Source organism: Pieris napi, chromosome 4 (assembly GCF_905475465.1).
Source record: "Pieris napi chromosome 4, ilPieNapi1.2, whole genome shotgun sequence".
In the NCBI taxonomy this organism is placed as follows: Eukaryota; Metazoa; Arthropoda; class Insecta; order Lepidoptera; family Pieridae; genus Pieris; species Pieris napi.
The window spans coordinates 7,650,727-7,671,187 of NC_062237.1; the positions used below are offsets into that span (position 1 = coordinate 7,650,727).

At 32.7% G+C, this 20,461-nt stretch overlaps 1 protein-coding gene and 1 long non-coding RNA gene across 9 annotated transcripts in view; both read right to left on the bottom strand.

Annotated features, from left to right (window-relative positions):
- LOC125048860 (protein alan shepard) overlaps positions 1-20,461 on the bottom strand; it is a 161,095-nt gene that overhangs the window by 68,320 nt on the left and 72,314 nt on the right. The window lies entirely within an intron of this gene.
- LOC125048861 lies at positions 8,799-9,722 on the bottom strand. Its single transcript, XR_007116891.1, has 2 exons — positions 9,595-9,722; positions 8,799-9,326 (listed from the first exon to the last, which is right to left on the bottom strand). It is a non-coding gene; the product is annotated as an uncharacterized LOC125048861 (long non-coding RNA).

Here is a 20,461-nt window from a genome sequence, read left to right on the forward strand (position 1 = left end):
CAGTTAAAAAATACGAATTTTGCTCTCAATATAAAAATATATAGCCTTTCAATTTATATTAATTTATTCATAAAAAAGACAAACAAAAATTATACGTCAAAGTTGGTATCGAGTCATCTATAATCGAAAGTTACGGCAGACACGCCGTACAAATAAATAAAACCTTGCAATCGTAGACGTGATTTGTACTCAACCGAAAAACAACCCTAACACATTGCATTAAAATTTATTTTCATATAAAACAATATGCAAGGTGCGTCTGGACGGTTTTATTATTAGCATTGTGAATTTCACGAGACGAGACATGCCCAAATACGAATGGACAATATGCAAATGCGTATTAATATATTTGCCAAGGCGTAGCTTTCACCAGTGACTTTTAACAAAATCGATATTCGAATATCAATAAGGTGACACAAAATGCATGTCCAGTTAAGGTTTTCAAAATGTGATTTTCTCTTTCACACTAATTTATTTGCACATTAATTAACTTATTTAATACCGTTGGAACTCAATAAATTGTTAAAAAAGTGTTCAAATGCTACAATTTTGTTACGCCGATACTTCAATATATTCAGAGATTCTTATTCCTAGCTTAATATATCTTACAAATATTTTTATTTTTAATAGTGATTCGCTAAGCAAAGACCGAATAACGTAATGTATACTTAAGACTCTCATTTAATAGACGCCCGCAGTGATAAGATGGCCTTGATGGACGTAAGTAAAAACTGTCTCATACGACCTAAATATGAGGAAAATATACTTACAATTTGATAGGGCTGGTATGTTATTACGTATTTTACTTAGAGATATATCGTAGGATTAGATTGGACTGTGAGGATTAAATTTTTGAGATGAGAGAGCCATGTTTAGCACCAAAAGTGAGTCCTTCCCTCAGTCTTAACACACATCTATAGACAGGTTAGATGTGTTGCCGTTTGAGTTGGTTGGGATCCACAATCGATTCTGCATCTCAAACATATGACTTCAATCCAAAAATCATGGTTATGGGCGCCTTTTCCGCAGTAAAAAAAACATTAAAGGATTTGTGATTATGACTGACAAAATTTAGAAATCGAGCTGTATTCCAAAAATATCATGGCTGTACTGTATCTATTGATAAAAGATGTATAGTAAACATATGTATACACCGTTAATGACATAGTAAACGCTATGAATTCTTATGTAGGCGTTGTTCCGTTTATCAATTGGATGAGTAAGCTATGAGTAATTTTGTATGTATTTTCATAGCTCTATCTGTAAAGGTACTGTTATATAGTATCATAATAGTATTATTAAATTTTATTTTGAAGAATCTATCATTGTCTCTTATGATAATTTTATATATTTCAAGTTGTTTAATGGGCCCTATTCGAGGCCCGCAACGCACTCACAAAAAGAGGTTCTATATGGGCTGCAATGTCTGCACTTTAGGGCGTTCCGTAGGATCCTTGGCTCGCAATTTTTTTAAATTGGTTAAAAATACAGGATTATTATTTATTAATCTGTCACATAATACTTTTTTTTTATTATTTCGTAACGTTGTCAACAACCCTATTCTAGGCTAGTGTTAAACTAATCTATCATAAGTGTGATGTCATCGAGTATGAAGGCCAGTCGTATTGCAAACTTAGTATTATTGACTCATAACCGGCCTTATGAAAAATGTCTAGAGTCTAGACTGACAGTTCGACGTTCCTAATTTAAATATTCAAAATTGGATTATGATATGAATTAATTGAGCGGAAGAATTTAATTAAACTTGCCAATGTTTGCCAATGCCGTTGATCATATGAAACTGGTGCCGATTTATTACAAAAAAAAACGTGTGGCACTCGGGGATTTATTATTTTTTTATTTATGGAGTATTTTTTCTTTGATATTAATTCAATCTTCCACTATACCAGACTCAGACTAACACGCCTATATAGTTTGACTCACTGTAACGCGTACCGGCTGCACCGGCCGCGCTTACGCTACGAGAGATGTGAATACGCAGTATGCGTTCTGTCTCGCTCTAACGCGTGTGTTAGGTTTTTTTCGTTACGGAATTTCTTGATTCGGTCGCCGCGCTCAAAATCTGCGATAAAATCAATAGCTTAAAAATATAACATACTCTAAAACCTTTTTTTTTTTAATTAATGTTTTAGAACTACAGCCGAGTGAAAGAATAAGTGTCCAGCAGCACCGATAACAACACAATCAAGGAAATCTTAAATACGCCAGACACAAACAAAAATTATGAAGCCTTAATTTTCTATTCGGGGTTTAAAATCTACATTAAGATTAGAGCATTTCCGGTGAATTTTTTACGTCTCCATGCATATTTTGTGACCACCGACAAAGTTAATCGCATTAGGACCCAGCATCACTATGCACATAAATGAATTTAATATAACATGAGGTATTCAAATTATAAAAAAGGTATGCTTAAGGTGAGGAGAATGAATATAAGGATTTTTAATTTTATTCTGTGCATACTTGATGTTTTTATATACTAGTATTATGTATTTATAAGTGACCTCCGGTATTGAGAGCTTCCATGGGCGGCGCTATCACTTAACATCAGATGCCGTTTGCCGCCTGTTATATGAAAAATAATAACAATTATGTTCTACACATTAAAACGATATTATGTAGTAATTGCTTTATTCGGGCCTGATGGTGTGTGGAATCAGTTTCCACACATAGACTCATTAGGTCCGTTGAGTTCCCTGATAACGTAGTTTATAATCTGTCTAGCTGAACGTAACTTTTATATTTAAATTTGATTCTTAGTATGTATACAGATAAGTGTTGATTAAATAATTAATCGTGAACTTAGGGGGCGTCCATAAATTACGTGAGGTGTTTTTTTAAATTTTTTGTACCTCCCTCCCCCCCTGGTGAGATTTTATTCAACAACAAATGTGGGTTTCTTACGTAAACGCGTTGGATTGTTATTGAAAAAAGAAAAAAATTGCTTCGTGCTTTTGTTTACGACTAAAACAAAATTAGTGAAATGTTGAGCGTTTAGGTATAGAGTTAGCGGGAAGTTGCAGAGATGCCTTTATAGGGTCAACCGTCTTCCTATTATTATTTTTTCAAAAAGAAAAAAATTGCGTGATATTTGCCGAGACCCCCCCTCTCTCCAACGTAAGATTAAATGAGATTTGACTCGACCCCCTCCCCCCCTTAAACACCTCACGTAATTTATGGACGCCGCCTTACCCATACATCAAAAATATCAAGCTATTTAAAGATTTAAAAACAGACAATAACTAAGAATGACGTATTTACTATAAAGCAAGATTCGTCGAATTAGCTACTATGTTATATAGCCCAAATAGCAATAATTCTGAGCGGTAAAAGAATCATGTAACAGCAGAAGTACTTAATACGTATTGTTTATTTGTCTCGTAGACGGGTGCGGCGTACGTAGCATGGCCGATGGCCGCATTCCATTTATTTGAAAGCAATACGGTATCCGCGATCCGACTGCAAAAATTAACATTACTCCACACGCTAATATGCGTCTTATTTATATATGCATAACGGTCACTGGACAAACAATTAATTAATCGTAGAAATTCTCTATTTGTTTTGGTGGTACGGATGCGTTTTCTCTAGAAACATGATATATTAATTTAGTTTTTTACGTGTTGGAATCATTATCATAAGAATATTTCGATTTAATATTGCACATAAGCTAACGTATAAGTTTAAGGCACAAATTTGATCAAACGTTTAATCTAATAGGTTACGTTTCGGAAGACCGCAAGCGGATTACGGATTCTTCATTGAACTTAATATACCTGTATGAGAAGATTTTTAGCGATTACTCCGAAGTATAGAGGAATGTAGTTGGAAGGTTCCTGCACTTTGATTCAATTAGGTAGTATTATGACCTTCTAAGTTGCATAAATGCCGCTCGTACGTTACGTAAACAGAATACAGGTACGTCTAGATATGATGAAATCTAAATCTCACGCCGCTTAAGTCTGCACCTGCATATACAAGCTAGCTTTAGAATTGTTAATCGTCTCTAGAATTTTCTATCAGGTATTTTGCAAAACGATTTCGCAAATTCCTAAAGTATATTAATTGCGATTAGTAATAAAACGTTCGTCAATTTAAAGGGATTTTGAGGAATTAATCAGGAGCGTTGGGAAAGCAGAAAAATCATTGGAGTTGTTAAAGCACAAATGGCCCCAAGCCAGACACCAGATTGGCTTTTTGTTCGTCTGGCTCACAGGTGTCTGACGATTCTGCAATGTTTTTATTTTCAACGTACAAGCGAAAACTAGTGTCGGCGTTTTAGTTTCCTACAGTTGATTTTATTCCTCGTTTACGTATTCTAAATATAGACTAGTAAGAGTAAACGAACAAAGACACGCACTCAGAGACGGTTATTTAGTTTACGATCGTTTTAACGCATATATTGATTACAGTATACATAAGTAAGTGTTTTAGTTTACAGTCGCTGATTTAAAACCATATTGAAAATAAGATTCAAAATTGCTATCTTTTTAAACAGATTAAATAGAAAAAATGTAAGTCTTTTTTCAACATAATTAACAAATATTTAGTATACATTCTGTACTCTCATCTTTCAATGGGTTTGAGGCCGATTTGGGTCAAATCGGCCCAATCGGATAATGATTTGTGTTTATTACTTATTAATAAACACAAATCATTATCCTAACCAGCATTGATTCTGAGTAAAAATGCTCTCTGGCAATGTCGATGATGTCATGCTTAAAGGAAAAGGACGCAACCTCCATAGGTTACCTGATTTTCTTAGAAGACTCAAAGGCATAAAGCGAAAAAAGAAACTGACAGGGCAATTGAATGTCGCTTTGAAGTTGACATTTATTGTTATATGACTTATGACTTGACAATTACTGACAATTCACAAGAAATTATTACCAGCCGTAGAATGCATTTTAGCTAAACTTAGCGAAGTTTGTCGGAAATATTATTGTTTAATAATTAATATTATTACAAAAAAATCGTTAATTCTGATTAGAATCTAGTTCTCGAACGAAATCTTCGGAATAAAAGTTTCAATAAGTATTAAGTATTATATATAAAGGTACATCAGTGTTTTCCGACTTTTCTAAAATTATTATGCCCCCTATTATGTAATATACATAATTTTAAATATAAAAAAGACGTTTAATGTTGTAGTACAACCCTTTCTATAGACATGTTATAAGGAATTTGAAGATAAATAAAACGAGTTTCACGTAAACTATGCAATGTGAATGAGGGTCACCAGTTTTGTGGGACAAATGTAATGAGAGAATGTATTGATTTAACAGCCCTTGCTGATTGCTTTCCGTGAGATTAATGGTGTTTCCCAGACGTGCGTGCGCGCAGGGCGACCACAGAGCTAACGACAGAGGTTTCTATTTAATTTTATGGTGGGTAATAGACAATAAGAAATGGAATGTGAGAACATTTTGTGTAAATTCTGAATTTCGATAAAATAAATACACTTTTTGCTTGGTTTATTATTGTTTGTTTTTGAACGGAATAATTAATGTTTTAAATGTACTACATAAATTAGTTTAAAGATTATACAATTCATTTTATTGTAGAATAGTATCGCTATTTATTTCCGTTAATTAACTTGAGATTTGTATTGCCGATCATTATTTTAATTCTCGGTTACCATGGCAACGGCTAACAAAAATGTGTGACCGTTTCTATGGCAACCAACATTCCATTTGTAAAACGAAGTACTCTGTGGTGATTGGGTGCCGTTACGTTGCGGTCGGCTCGCCCCAGGCTGAATAGCGGCTACTACGGAACTATCATACATTGCGCTTGCGCATACTGTATGTATAGACCAAACACTGATGTTACCGAATACTAAACAAGCCTATGTTAATGTTAGCTTTGTATACTATAAAATTAACCGTTCGTTATTAATATTACCAAGTGTACATCGTAAATGCATAGAAATACGTTTTATAAGCTTACGCTTAAGTTTTTGTGTGTCCGAAACTATTATTGTTTCGGGAATCGAACCTGCAGGTTACACAATATGGTCGTGAAACAATACGAAAATTGTTCTCATAAGTACTCAATACCAATAAGAAACTTGTTTTAAACGGGTAAAAGCCATAGATTATCACATCAGAAGCAACAAATTCACGTAAAGAACATTGTAAAAATAAATTTTGTTTTACGTAAAGAACTCAGAAATTATATGTAATTTAAAGCAATAAATTTTTATGTTACAACATTTTTCTATAATTAAGACCTTAACGTTTATTTTAAGTTTCCGTATACACATTCTTATGTAAAGACGACAAACCGGGTGTGTAATAACATTAAATTATTAATAATCGCATAATGATACTATATTCTTGTTAAGTAAATATTAGCTTATTTGCTATACTGATTATTTAAATACAGAAAAGAAATACGATTTTGCCGTTCGAAGGATTCTTCGTTGGACAGTATTTAACCTGGTAAGGCAAATTATTAACGACACAAAAGGGGTAAGTTCATACCTTATGGGACTTCCGTATAAAGTGTAATACCTACTACAAAACTGTGTTCAGAAATGTCTTCATTCATTTAAAACAAATAACAATATTATTGTTAGGTAAATATGATTATTTACTATGAGTGTGTGCGGTCGTTCGATATTTAAATACAATTATAGAATTTTAGTCAAAACTGTTATCGGAAATATCTCTTTATCTATCCCTGTATATTATATAATATGTATATAAAATAAAATGTGTGTGGTATCTTAATTTATACGTAAGACCCATAAGGTCCAGCGCGATATTTCCCCATATATTAACTAACTAACAAAAAAGGTATATTATTATTAATATTATCAATTGTTTTATCAAGTAAAGCATTAATTCTCTCAATTTAAATTGAATTAAAAATTACTAAACTATTCACTTCAAGCAGTTTTGTCTCGTTGATATGATTTCGCATTGAGTTTAAAGTAAATTACTTAGTCTTAAACCACATCTCGCAGCTATTAATATCCTGATTGGCAAAAGGGATTGCTAACTAACTATTGTAAGTAATATCTTTTTAAAAGTAATATCCGAGCTTTGATAGTAAAACTCTGCTTAGTACTGTCAACCAAGGGAACATTAGAACACAATAGCTCTTCCCCTTTTAATTTTCAATATTGCTCAGCTCTTTATTTTTAATAAGCCACAATTATAACATAATGGAAATCGTCAAGTAAAAAGTAATTGAGATATTGTGATGTCAATAGAATTCAATCACTTTAAAAATCATAATTCTTGTTTGTGCCCGTATGGGGCGGGGCGTCAAATTGCTCATTATGACTCCATTGACCACTGATTATGGAGATTAAATTCTAATTTAAGAAAGATTTAGCTTCTTAAAGACATTATTAATAATGCCTGAACAAACGAGTTATTAAAAATTAAATGTATACTGCTAATTTTTGTAAAGAACTTAAAATAAAATATACTAAACTAAATATAACATATTTTTATTTATTATTATTGTTATTTTATCTTTAGATGTTACTTTATTTTATTTTGGTTATAGTAACGTGTAATTTCGAGTTTGTTTTATTTTTTTTGTTAATAATTTTTGCATTACTTGTACTCTACTCTCTGTAGGTGTTTCTTTTTCATTGTTCCACTTTAGGGTTGCCTGGAAGAAATCGCTTGTTAGCGATAAGGCCGTCCGTTGCCTTATAACTTTTGTAACCTGTTTTTTTTTTTGTTATGTGTATGTTTTTGATTAAGGTAATAAAGTATAAATAAATAAAACTATAGCGTACATAGTATAACGCTTTATGTTTTGCATTTGCACTTTTGTAACCTACTGTCTCCATTAATTTTTTTAAACTCTTTTTATACGTGTAACAGTGATCGCCGTAATTCAATTGAAATCGCATCTATAAATAATGCATGAAAGATAACAGTATGATACGCTTGAAATCGTCGAAGGGAGTTCATAAATCATTGTCCATTAATGAATATTCGAGCTTATTAACTGTAAGTGGCCATAATTGGCAGTAATGTGGAATGACGATTGACAATGTCTATGGATATTCAATTTTAAGGATTTAAACGTTCTGTGAATTATTAATAAACCGATAATATCATCGAGCCACCTTTTTTTGACCTCTGCCCAAGTAACACGTAATCTGTATATTCACTGAAGTAAAGACTGATTTACGTTTTAAAGTCAGACTATCACTTTAAATCAGTTTTGACTTAGTTTAAATGCTTTTCAGTAGAATGTGGTAAAATTTATAATGCATGAAGCTATTGTATGGTCTAAAAAATAAGGTTAATTGGCTTATAATCATACTAAAACATTAATTACTTTTAATATACAGCACCTTAAACAGCATTTACACTAACACAAAGGTTAAGACCTTATATTAGTAAATAAGAAAACCTAATACATTAAATAAACGTTGTCGAAATACTTTATAGTGAACTTAGATTTATTAACACATTTTTAAGATTAAACGCATTTTTATAATCTTTTCTTATGCTTATTTACAGCTAAGCATTAGCCAAACATTTACTAAAGTTTTAGCTCTGTTATCTTCTTACTTTATTGTTACTTTAAAGCTTTCAGCACTATTTAGATAAATAAAAATTTAATTTTATTACTATAGGTCATAATTTGGCCATAAAACCATGAGTAGTATGATTATTTTCATTTGTGCGTTAGTATATATATAAACTCATTAGTAATTTTATGTCGCACGTGTCACGTTGTTGTCATGAATAAACAGTGGAAAAAGACTAAGAGAACAGGTGGAGTAAAGAGAAAGATAAAAATGGAATACTCAAATTTTATATTTGGTTTAAGTAATGAAAAACGTGTTCCAAACAATGATACTCTTGATACACAAAATACAGAACAATCGGTAGTTGTGTATGAGCCAAGCACCGTTCAAGAAGTTCAAGCAAGTGGTTCCGTAGTACATTCAAGATTTGAAAATGAAAATTATTTTGCAGAAGTGTTACTAGTTGGTCGGCCAAGTTATTGAAATCTGGTAATCCTGACATTGCGAGCTGGGTTTCTCTTTAGGCTTCATAAATAGTGGGGCCGGTATCTGTGTCGCTATGCTGCATCATAATTGACAATTCCTCGTCAGCATCTTCATAGGTTAAAAAACCCGTCCGTTTGACTTTACAAGGCAACACTGACCAATCTGCGCGAGGCTTGGAATTTTCATTCCTTACTAATGCAGACTCATTAGGTCTTTTTGGATATCGCAGTTGACGCTGACTTTCCCACCCGCTTGGAACAATAAACAGTTTAGTTGATCCCCTTTCGGTCGTTTGCACAATTTTAAAAGGCATCTGAAAAAAACAATTGAGCTTATTTAGGACTTAATAGAGAAGGTACTTTACCTTAAAACTAAATAAGTACCCGTATAACGCGTGCCCTTAAAACGTATTTACAAAAAGTTCCTTTAATTACAATGTGCGAAAAATAAGATTATAATATCGTGTTTCAATTCACTAGGTACTTTTATGTAGTGGCACGCTTAGCGTAGGAGTATACCTACCTTAGTAGGTAATCTACCTTATTATTCCTTTCCTATACACACTACAACTAAATTGGTACCTGTAAGGGATCGTGATCACGCCGGTGTTTAAATTAATTCAAAAATAAAATACACAATATTTAGCAAATGAGCGCGCGTCGTCACAGGGACAGGAATCAAGTACTACTAATGAATAGAGGTCGTTCTCTTGGTGTAAGTGACGTCACGTTTTGTAGGGATTGTTGTTTTATCGACTTTAAGTCGCACGTCCCGTTCGTTCTATTCGGGCACATGATTCAGGGAATTCCCCAACTCATTTATTGTGATAATGATTTTATACTTACACTTGGCAAATTATCTAACTGGAGACAGATAAAATATGAAAGACGTGGAGTAGGGTATCATGTAATTAAGGGATTCTAAATTATTATTTCGGTACCCTGATTAACACTATAGCAATCCATTTTTATGACGTATAAGGGTAATAAACATTATAACATGCCTAAAAAGTGTTACTATAATGCTAAAGATATCACTTAGATATTTTTTATGTAGGTTGAATGACTTAAGCTATTTTTTTATACTATAATAAGACTGACAACATTAAAAGACACTAGTTGAAAGTTTAGAACATTAATATTACATGACGCCATTTGCTTTCTGTTTTCTCGAACATAAAAAATAAAATTATAACACACATATGAATGAAATACTACTTATTATGTTTTTTTTATAAGCGAAGTATCGACAGAAACAATTTTATACGTTAAAATTAATGAAATCGTTAAAAAATTACAAAAGGTCAGCTGATGTCGATTCTAAATTTGTCCCTATTTTTTATTAAAAAGCATTTCTGTGACGGCGCGTGAATTATAAGCCACAAACATATATATATTTTCACATAAGACTAATACCCCCAACTCATTTGCATTCAAAACAAAATAAAATTGATGTTTGTCTTACCTTATGATAAATTATTTTCAATGAAGACACATTAAAACGTTTCCGCACAACACCAATGCACTGCAATACACTAAACGAAATATATATAATCAATTCGGACATATAAGTTTCGATAAGTTTTTTCAAATATTTTTATACAAAGAAAATAAAACGTTCAGCCTTAGAATAAAACGTAACTTTGGCATTGTAATTCAAAAAGCTGTATAAAAGCTGTACTAACATCTAAAAAAATGCTTTTTACATTAGAATATGCTGTCTCACAACTTTACTAATGTCTGTCTTCAATAACATTATAAGCGCTGGTTAGCAGCACTAATAATATTTAAAAATGCTCAAAGCCGTATTATTTGGGGCCCAAATTGAGCTTATATGACACTTATAAACTTATAAACGGCTGATATAGTGCTACATATGCTGCTCATATACTGTTTTGCACGTAAGTCCATGCTGTTGTACGCTTCTTATAATGTTGTTTTGTGTTACTTGGGTGCTCGTTGTCGCCCAAAAAAAAGATGGATAGAAGAAATAGAAGCGGTAGCAGGAAACGAATGGAGAAAGAGAGCCATAGACAGAGTCTGTTGGAAAAAGCTAGAGGAGGCCTTTACCCGTGAAGGGGTTCCGATCGACGGTACTGAAGGAAGCTACAATACAGAATAACAAGCAAAAGATAAAAAATGGATAAAAATCTAAGCTGTGTATTATAATTTGTTTTTTTGTCATGATTGGAAATTAAACGGGCTTTATTATTATTATTAATATCATCGAGCTTCGGAACTATAGTTTACAAGTCGTATGTTTGTTACGCTAAGTTATAATATGAAGCTGTATGAGTTGAAAACTGACATATGCGCATTTACAACCATAAATAATTCATAATGCGCGCCAAAATATGCGTAAACGTATAAAAGCGATTCTCGATACAGTTGTCGGTAAATTTCTACACTGTACTGTAAGTTAAAATACGTCTGCGATTTCGTAAAAAAATATTTTACGGTACAAACAAGAACTATTGCTTCGAATGAAGCTTATAACAAACGTACAGATACAGCTTGTCTTATAAAACTTTCGGTATCATTTTATTAGAATATCAAAATGATCAAACTTAAGAAAATACAAATCTATCTTTTGAAACTACAATACTCATGATATGCAGTTATTAAATTCACTTAGCAAAAACAGGCGTTTGAAACGAGGCGGTTCGAATGACAAATATACAATACCATAATTGGTCTGATATAGGTGGTCCAGCTTCCGAGAATTGTCGATCAAAGGATACCGATTTTATTAGTTATCAATTCTAGAACGCTAACTTATTAGCGTAGTTAGCTCAAAACATTGTTTTTCTTACTGCTTTATGTCACTCGATACCTAAATTTCTTCGAAATCTACAGCCTAGTGGAATATCTATTTTATGATAAACTAGACAAAAAGTTTTATTAACTGTCCCAATTGGTTAATGAAGACTCCTAAAAATATTTAATAGAATCTGCGATCATGTTAATAAATCTTTTATATAGCATAGGTGTTATATTGTACTTAAAACTATATATAATATTACAAATTGGCCGACGTCCACCTCTTTGTGTTAAAGGAAATATATAAAAAAAGAGTGTGTGTACTTATGTACACGCGTTAGAAGTTATATTTCTTTAGCGTATGGAAAAAAAATAACTAAAATGCAGTAGTGATTAACGATAAATATTAAAATTAATCAATAAACTTATTATTAGTAAATACTATCACCGTCGTATATGAAATTGATTAAATAAAAACACCAAAATAATATTTATTTATTCACACTGTTTAATTGTACTGTTACGAAACACGTGTTCTAAATATAAAAATACTAGAATATACAACTTGAACATAGTTATTATCGATTTTCATGCCACCTAGAACTCATTCATTCTGTAAATTTTGTGTAACGGTGCGCGCGCATCGTAAAATTTCACTCTCGTCAATTTTTCATAACGCGCCTAAAGAAGTATAACTTCAAAAATCTTATGTTTTTACAACAAACAAAGCTCATTGTGATGCTGCATGTTTAAAAACGATTTTTAGCTACAAATATGATTTAAGGGAGCTGAATACCTGACTGAACAGTCTCAATCAGCGGTGTATTTATTTTTCTAAACGCGGACTAGGTTTGTTAGCTCCCTGTGAAAGCAATTTATACTGTCTAGACTTGATAGTTGATATATTAGCTATTCCGCAGGCGACTGCATCGCTCCCTACACGGTCGAGTAATGTACGAAATATGCCCCTGTATTCAATTCGCTAATATTTTTGTAACTGTGCCTTTATTTAAATTTTAGTAAATTTCACGACAAGAAAAGTATATCTTCTATCTTATATATAAAAATGAAACCCGTTTTCCGTTGTCACGACATAACATGAAAACGGCTTGACCGATTTGTCTGATTTTTTTTAATAATATTCCTTGAAGTACGAGGATGGTTCTTACGGAGAGAGAAATTAAAAAAATTGAGTGAAAAAGTCTAAAAACAACACTTTTCTATATTCCCATACAAAATATTCGTAATAATATTTAAAGGCAATTTGAACTTTAATACTATATCATAAAGTTCAAGTGTTAGTGGAGGGGTTCCGGGAAGGTAAATTTTATTTTTTGACATAATGTATTTGTTGTATTATCAACTTTCTTTTTTTTATCTTACTAGCTAAACCAGTGTCCCGAATAGCAGAATAAGTATTTAAAAAAAATAAAGAATCGACTGTTAGGCGGTACGATGTTCGCCAGGCCAGCTAGTTAATAATATTTTAGTTTACAGTTTTTTATAGTTTTTGTTTTCTTGTGTAATCCCTGCATTTAGTTTTGTTACAGAAAGACAGTTTCCGTAGTTTCTACATGTGTAAGTAATTGCTGGATTCACATAAAGTCGCGGGTGAATAGTTGTTGTTGAATAGTTAATTTAAGTAATGCTTAGCTCTAGTTTAGAAGTTATGCTAAAAATATTGCAGTTTCAACAATGCAGAAGTTTCGAATGGTTGTTAGAAGTTGTGCGTTATTAGGAGCTAGTTTAGGGAAAATTTGCCAAACTAAGCTTTCAAAATAGCCTGTTAAACAACTTCTACGGGACCGTATAACATTAAAATAGAATTTTAGCGCCTTATGAATTCAGCCAACCAGATTATTTATAACTATTCGCACAAATAATGAGTGAGAATGAAGAGGAGGATATCGATGGAAAATGCCCCATTTTTCTGATTTACTCTACTACTAAATGATAGACATTAGAAAGACACAAATTCTGAAATAAATATAACTACATATATATATTTCTTAAGTTAAAATTTTACCCAATGTAAAAGTCCACTCTCCAAGTTTAGCACGTGAAATCATGTGTCAAGAAACAATGAGATAAAGTATATTTAGCGAGTGCATTGTCTGCGCACGAGGATCGCGGCGCGACGCGCGCGTGCGGCCCTGCACAAGGTCAATGGCACGCCTCTATCCCGCTCACACACCGGAATTCCATATTTAAATCTGGTCCGCAGAAAAATGGCGGACGACTCCATTCCACCGTACGTACGGAGAATTAATAAAGTACTCCTTTTTTTGCGTATCACAAGTATGGAGAGTAATCGTAATATTTTACGCTGAGATTCGGCAACGCCCTATCGAGGCGCGGTCTTAATATTCGTCAATGGCCAACGGTACATTAATTGAGACTCCGAATTTGTTAAATAAACACTGTGACACACTTACAGTGCAATTAGGGGATATAAAAGTAAATTGGTATGTCTCGTATATGAATTTGATTTACTAAGTAGAATTAAAATATAAAGTCAATTTTTATATAGGATATGTCCTACGGGACGCCCAAAACAGGTCATGGGCAACCATTTTAGTGGGTGCGTTTCCGGCCTTTGAGGAAGGATTACGCTCTTTTTTTAAACAAGTGGAGGTCGTATCTCCACTGGGAGTCGATTCCACAGTTCCCTATTTCGCAAAAGAAAGAAAGACCGTGGAAGACTTCTAACCATCAAGGTGATGCGGATTAAATTTTGGGTTAATACGGCTCATATGGTGATGAAACGAGGCAGCAAGAATCAACCCAAACAACTCTTCATCTAGCGACTGTGTATATAAGATATTAATAAATTTCTATTAGAAACTCTACCGTAGCTTTTTTTAAACAAGTGTTTATCAAAATGTTAATTTACTCCTCATGAACTCAATGATCGTTTTGAGAGCATCGGGGTCATTGCTCTGTGTAACCTAATTTTTCCTCTATCCACATACATTATGCTAATATCCTTAATCACGCTTACTCGTCTAATACACCCTCTCCTTTATAGAAATTCCAATACATGACTTGCGGCTTAATAATTGTCTACATTATAAAGGCACTTCGATGAACATACTATACCACTTTATTAAGTAGAAATCTGTAACTTTTGGCGGTCTTGGCCTGTGATTTCTGAATAGGTTTTGAAATTTTTTAAATCTAATAGGCAAGTAGGTGATCAGCCTCCAGTGCCTGACACACGCCGTCTACTTTTTGGGTCTAAGACATATCGGTTTCCTCACGATGTTTTCCTTCACCGTTCGATCAAATGTTAAATGCGCACATAGAAAATCCATTGGTGCACAGCTGGGGATCGAACATACGACCTCAGGTATGATAGTTGCACGCTGAAGCTACTAGACCAACACTGCTCAACTTTTTCGATTACAAACTTCAAATCTTTCTTAAAAATTCAAGAAGCTTATAGCATTTTTATAAATGGGTAGCAGATTTAAGATTTATATAGTACAGAATTAATTGTCACTTGCATACACTCATCAACTCTGATCAAAGTAAAAAAACAATTTGCAAAGCAAAAGGGCGTCTGTAGTCAAGGACTGAGCAAAAACTCACTCAAATTGAACGCAAGCAATGTGGCAAAATTAATTAATGTCCCTTGTGGATTTGAAAACTATAGGGGGTCGGAGTGTGCAAGTCATCGGAGCCGACGAGACGGTGACTGCGAATCAGTCGAGTTGAATTACATACATTGCGGTATAATTGTGTTCCAAGATTTAATAACACTATTATCAATATAATAGGGGATATTGCTGAAGATAGAGAGAGAAAGGAAGACAGTTGTAGGAGGCCTATACTCTATAAGAGGTCATTGGAAAAAAATAATATAATTATTTCCTTATACAATTTTAAGTGTAGAGGCCTTATTATATGAAAATAGAAAATTATATTTACACCAGATATTAATAGGATAATTGGTTTGTAATAAAATGTAATTACGACTCTTAGATATTAAAATACTTTTAAATACAGTCGCAATTATAGTAAGTTAGCACATAAACTATCTATGTATTGTAGTTCAGTATTTGCTTTAATAATTTACATATTTTTGATTAGATCTAACTTATTCTCTTTACAAATTATATTTGCATTATTCAAAATAATTTAATTAACTTTTTTAAAGTTCATTAACACTTCTTAAAGTTTTAATTGATAGAATACTAAACGTATTAAAAATGAAACAAGAACTTGCTTATTGTAAGAAATAATAGCCCGTAATGTACACCAAGCATAAACTTTACAGCTCGTAAAACGGCCTCAGCTATAAATGCATACCAAAAACGTTATCTTGTAAAAGCGCTAATGAAGTGTTGGTCAAGAAATAACTGCGATTTGTATGCACGAATCACGACATGGAATGCACATTGCATTTATAAGAAATTATTGTAAATTATTCAGTGTATTGTAATATGCGTTATTGGTTATTACTTATTACCTATTAACATACGAATATCATAGACAATTGAAATATATATAAAGTTTAAAACTTTGCTACAACGCAATTATTAGGCTTAGGGAATATAATGAAAAAACTGAACCTACTTTTACTAAGAAAAGTGACGGACACAGTCGCAAGGAGGCTGCGAGCAATCAGTTAGAAAAATATGTTGAATTTCAGAAATAGCTTATTGATGAAAATAAAAAGTGCGATTGCACTGTTTATTATGGTAAGTTTGACACACACTCCCAGCAAATGTTGGTTGACACTTGCTATTAAAATAATTTCTTATCTACAATACAAGGATGTTATTCATAGCATCACTCATAAGGACGCATTTAAGTGACGATAACTCTTAGACATCCCAGATGACATTTAACTTACGTATAATTGTGAGAATTATACATGTAGAAGTTTATATAATAATGTGTATAAAAATTATTTATTTATACTATTTTACACTAACAGACAATGCGACAGTTGTGTTACTTAATTACCGTTACATAGGATTTTAAAGTTGTTTTTGCGAATTCGCTTTGATAACATATAAAATATCGATAATTTCGGAGACAGTATTAACTATAAAGCACTCGTACTTTGTTAAGGTGGCCTAAATCCAAATTCGTTCTGTATGTAATCTTTAAACTGTTCCTTCCGGAAAGTGTGTGCCAATTCGAAACAAATATTATTTCGCTGGGACACAAACCCAGGCCCTCCGTATGATATAATTCCACAAGTTATTAGATGATAATCAATTTACAGATCAAAAAATCGAATTTATTTTAACATCACTTCAAATAAAGTTTCTAACGGCCTTGCAGTTAGTGCAGCGACGCGAAAAATTCATATTAACTAGTACATGCTCATAATTAATTACATCCCACCGAGCTAATTAGTTAGTTTGTGTATCAGACACATTTATGAGTCTGCTTTGACACAAGAAAACCTCATAAATAATACAATAAAAATTAACCTAAAGTTTATTACGCATGGATTTTTTGAACATGGAACATTTACTTCAAAAACCTTATATCACTTAAATGTTGAATCGATGTTCTGTGAACATATTGTTATTCTAGACCTCGAATGTACTACTAGACTCAACCAAAGACTAATAATTTGATTTATAAATCACCAAGACGTCCCCCGTTGCTCAACTGATACTATAACCAGCTGTTCCACTGAAGTATTTCCGAACCAATTCGACTCAGGGTCCTTCAAGAAAAGACCATACCAATTCTTAAAAGGCCGACAACACCCTCTGGCATTGAGAGTGTCTATGGTCGAGGGCAACACTTAACATCAACGTTCTATAAAAAAAAGGATGCGTATACTTATGTACGCGCGTAAGAAGTTATACTTCTTTGGCATTATTAAAAATAGTTTTTGATTGCATGCAAATAATTAATTACAATTAAATAATCTGAGACTGGAAAAGGAATCATTATAGTCAAAAAAGATCAGTTTACATTTGAAAAATTAAGTAAATAAATATTTATTATTATTCTCTTACATTAAGTGTAACATAAATTCTATTATTATTCGAATGTTGTTTTTAAATTATGTCCAATGCTACACATCTTCCGTGGGCAACTTCATTCTGTTAATTTTGTGTCACGGTGCGCACGCATCGTAAAATTTCACTCTCACAAATTTTTCATAACGCGGCTAAAGAAGTATAACTTCAAAAATAGTGGATATGGAGCATACGATATGCTTAAGCAACAATAGTAGCGATTTACCGGCTAGAGCAGTTGTTTGTCAACTTTATGCCGCTTGTGGTTGCAGTTTTTACTTCCGAGATATCTTTTTATTTTCCTACTTGCAAATTATAAGATTTAAAAATTAAATTATTTTGATTTTAATATTAATTATACACAAGCATTAGTAATTCATTAAAATGTTGTGTTTATGGCCGATATAATTCGAAAAATTGATTATAAGAATCAATATCAATAAATATCAAATCTAATATCAAACAAGCCTTGTTTACATATGTGTAATACAGTGTCCTGGTAGTTGCGAAAAACTATTTTCATACAAATATTTATTTCACGTGAGATTAAGAACACAGAAAAAGAAAATCAGATTACAACGTTGAATTTATTACACTATTCTGTCTATTTCACATCAGTGTACACACAATTTGTGTGAAAGAGACAACTAGTTTACTACACTTCTTGTAATAACACAAATATTTCTCACGTATAAAGAGGTCAGTATACTATATACTATTTTAAGTTAAATTACATAGCGGTTGGATTTTTTGATTGGTTGAACAACAACAATGTTTGCCTCTAGTGAGCGACTCTCGCCCCAGAGATCGTAGATACCAACCCTGTGTACCAATAGACTTTTCTTTCTATGTGTCTTTAACGTAAGCCCAAAAGTCGGACGGCGTGTTTCAGGGTGATCACCAAATACCTTTAAAAAATAAAAAAATGGAAAACTTAATTATATATTAAACACTACATTTGTCAAGTAAAAAATCGCTCATTAAAAACTACTTAAAATGTACATAGAGTACTGAAGAAAAGAAAGTTTTTTCTAACAAAAGCAATTTTCTAGCCAGGCACCGTGCCAACCTAATTGTATTAGCTGTCTAGATAATTTATCAATTTCTACTAGTTCCATCCGTTAGTTTCGTCTATATCTTAACATTAGATAAGTGAGACTCTGACAAATTCAACTCTTTTCTCTGTTTAGACAAGGATTATTAGAGTTTTTAATCAAGTTTATTTAGCAAAGAAGTTATTTGATCCTAGCCCGTTTATATGACATCTGCGATGTAATTTAGGACCAATAAGTTAGAATTTTTATTACAGCAAAATTATTTAAATAAAACATTAGGTATTTAAGTCTATTTTGTGTTAGTATGTTTTATATAACATATTATATGTATGTTATTTTCTTTAAGAAAGAAGATAGGACGCTCACCAGACGCCTGGGAAGATGGAATAAAAGGGATAGCGGTGAAGTGAAAAATGGTGGCGAGGATGACAAACAAGTGGAAGAATTTGGAGGCTTTTACTCCGTTAGGTCGTGTACTAATGTTAAACATAATGAAATGTATTTAATGCAATACTAATTATGCACTGTATATAGGCTGTAGCTACTATAAACAAACTAGATTTTACGTCAAATGTTCATGATATATATATAAACCAGGTTTTGTTAAAAACAATTCGAAAATTTACGCCTTTATTTTGTACAATATATACTTTCTAATGCCAAAAAATATCTCTCTAGAAAATATTGTGGACAAATAAGTTTATGAAAACTACAGCTCAACCACAAACGAACGAAGCCGCGGATCAAAGCTAGCTGAGCCAAGAGAATTGAAAACGATGCGAACACCGCGTACAAATTAAAACCGACCAAGCGTGAACCGCCGATCGCCAATCATAAGCTTTTGTAGCACAAACCGTTGTTTCGCGAATGCGGTGTGAGGGTAGTTATAAAAGTTTTATATTTTTATCCATATAGGACACCAATATCTTCCGTAATTTTACATATGTTACATATGTCTTAGTAGCACCTGGCTGAAATAAATATACATATACTTTTCTTCTTTAATAATGTTCTTAAGGCACTTTTACATTGTAGTAATAGTTAAGTTACACAAGAGAAACGTATGATTAAATCTAAAGCAAAAAAGAAACATTAATTAGCCCAGCGCACCTTAATTGAAGGTAAAGGCGTGTTCCGCAAGCGAAAGTATTTGTTGTATTTGAGAATTAAAAGGACTGGGGGCTCCTCGCAATCAGAGCGATGGCTGGCCTTAAATGCCAGACTTAATTGAACTGCTACCGGGTACATAAATACACTAACAGGCATCCGCCACGAAATTTCCGTTTGCACCTTAAGAATTGGGGAGATAATTCAGCAGTACATCTTATATACCTAATAAAGGGGCGTAAGACTTTTATATATAATGTTTTTTTATTAAATTTGAATAATAAAGCCCGTTCACAAGTTTAATTTGTTGTATACATTTGCTTTTCTTGTTACTCGTTAACTTCCTTTAACACCATTGATCGGAACCCAGGCAAGCTTCTACCCTCAATACTTTTATTTGTTTTTATTTATATTTTTTTTTATGTTACAGGATCCACTGATGATATTACACCTTATGTTAAGTGATATGACATAGACACTCGCACTGCCAGAAGGCTCGCAAGCACGCTACCGGCCTTTTAAGAATTGGTACGCTCT